This window comes from Corvus brachyrhynchos, unplaced genomic scaffold (genome assembly GCF_000691975.1).
Source record: "Corvus brachyrhynchos isolate BGI_N302 unplaced genomic scaffold, ASM69197v1 scaffold54, whole genome shotgun sequence".
NCBI classification, from domain to species: domain Eukaryota; kingdom Metazoa; phylum Chordata; class Aves; order Passeriformes; family Corvidae; genus Corvus; species Corvus brachyrhynchos.
Window position 1 is genome coordinate 631951 of NW_008237902.1, and position 2685 is coordinate 634635.

Here is a 2685-nt window from a genome sequence, read left to right on the forward strand (position 1 = left end):
TCCCTACACCATCAGGTGCTTTGGGACCATTCCTCCTTCGAAACACCCTTGATTTAATTTACCATTCTTGCTCTAGGTGTCCTTCACTCCCTGTAATTAATAGATGTCTTGAGCCCCAACGTTTGTGGGGGACATTGTCAGAAGAATCCTCTGTGGCGTGTGCCGATTGACATTTCAAACGTGTGGTTTCTTCCCTCTGCCCTCAGAGTTCATTGCTTCAGTGAAAGGCACTAATTATGACTTGAGACCAGCTCCTGTTGGCACAACAGAGCTGAGAAGGGAGATTCACCTGCAGTGGGTGAGGATGGAGCAGCAGAAAGGCTGCTGGTTCCTCTGTGGCTGTGGGGAGTGCCTACCTGGGGAAGCCACTCCTCGCAGAGGTGGGAGATTGTGCTCCTCTCTGCCCTTAGCCCTGTAGTATCCTCCTTTTCTCTCCATAAATGTGTCCTCTCATGTCCTTTTGTACAAGATATGTGGCAGTACTGGTGCTTTCCAGTACAGGACTTTGGCTTTTGCCCCCATCCATAGCCCACTATAGCACAGGCACCTTTTCACACTCTTTAGTTTCCATTTTACACTACTGGGAACATGTTTTTGATGTGAACTTCTTTTCCAAATGCACTCTGGAAACAATGATTTCAGGAACACAGAAAACATGATGGGGGTGTTAATCCTCATGCAATGCAGAATGCTGGTGGGTTCAGTTAGGAAAATTATGAAAACTGCAAAGAATGGTTCAGATAAAATAAAGAAGCTGTCTTGGTAGCATTAGCTTTGTATGCTATTTATAGCAATATATTTGGCAATCCAGACTGAATACATTCTCCTTGCAACTTTCAGATTTGGAGTTGACAAAACAAGGGTATCTGCATGTCTCTGTGCAGCTGCATGTTGAATGCTGAGATTGTGTTTGTGTGTGGGGTTCCTGATCTTTTTTTAAGGAAAAAAAGCTTTTGTGTTTAGGTTGGCTTTGTGCATGTCAAAGACCCCATTTCTCTCTGACTTTGACTCTGTCAAACAGAGGCTTTCAACTCTCATTTTATTGCTTCTGTAGTGGCTTTGGGACCACTGCCTCTTGTTCTCTCCTCAACTTTGCTCCTGGAGATGTGTTCAGCTGAGCTGTGGGCAAGCAAAGGCACTTTGCCTCTGACTGAGGCAAATGTGGCTCTGAGAGCGACAGAGTGTCTTTGCTTCCACTGTTGCTGGAATGTTTTTCACCTACTACAGACATGCTCCTTCTGCTGCCTCTAATTCTGGCAGATTAAAGATTTCATGCATTCCTAGGAGCGCCTTTGCTATCAAAACCAAAAGGAACTCATGGTTCTAAGTCATTTAGAAGTGTAGGAAAATTCCATTCTGAATCAGATCTTGATTTTTTTAAGGCTGTGACAGTGGCATAAAGTAAATAACAATGAAGACCTAGGAGAGATTAAAATGGAAAGAGGCTGTGCCAGCACCTGCCAAACAGATCTATGTGAAGAAAAGACAGTCTCTTCTCTATCCTACATCTCCTACATAAAATTCCTACACGTTTTCTTCTTTGATAATAATAAACATTTCATCCAATGTATTTCTCAAGGCTGCAGTCTAGTTATCAGCTCCAGACTTTAATGAGGTTCAAATCTGGTGCTGGGCTCCTCATCCTGAACAACTAGGCTGTTGTCAGCCATCACTCAAGCCTTTATTTCTCCCTTGAATCAAAAATGTGCAGTCCCCCCCGCTTTCTTTTGGCACGCTCCGCACTTTTCCTCTCATTTTCTGGCTCTCTTGAGCTTTAAGAGTATGCTGGGAAATAATAAGAGAAAAGATAAAGAGTTGATTTAATGCTTAGCAAATATTGGAAGGAGGTTTGTACATGTGATTAGAATTTATTTGTTCTGTTCTTAGGTAGTGGAGGAGGGTTTGACGTAATAGCTAAGAACACACATGGCAGAAGCTGCTGAAGAAGGCTTTTCAATGGTGACAACGATGAATTTAAAATTAGCTACTGCAAGTCATAGCTAAAGAATCCTTTATGCAGCTGAGAGGAGTTTCTCACCAGTGTGGATACAGCTACAGTCAACAGGCACAAACCCATGGCAGGCGGCTGCAAGGAATTTTAGGTGTTCCAGAAATTTCCTAGGAAATGCAATGGTGAGAGAGGTTTGGGAAAGGTAGAAGAAGTTATCTAGCAAATTAAAAAGTTTCCTTCTTCTGTTAACTGGCATCAGGCCCTCAATCAAACTCGGTTCTTCTTGGGCTGGGGAGCAGCGAGTGGTCACAGAGCCATAACACTGAGTTCTGCTTTGGGCCAGTGGCTTCTGAAGCGTCTCCTGGGCTCATGACTGTGTGTGAGACAGGGAATCTGGAAATACTGAGCTCTTCTATGTCCAAACTGTGGTGTGGGGGTGTTATAAGACTGTTCTGAAGGAAAGACCTCATTAGTCTGCAATGAATGAAAGGCAAAGGCAAAGAAGAAAGAAAGGAAGTCAAGGGTGATGGGAACTGGAAAGAGAATAAAAACCTGGGTACTTAGAAGAAGAAGACATCCCTTTTTGAACAGATAGTCTTGTAAGAAAGTGATATAAAAATAAACTTAATTTGCTTCCTAACATGACATTGCAGCAACATAAGGTTGGAATAAATCTTGAAATGGTTTATCACAGAGAATATAGAATAAGGCTTGATCAAATCATTTGTGTATGA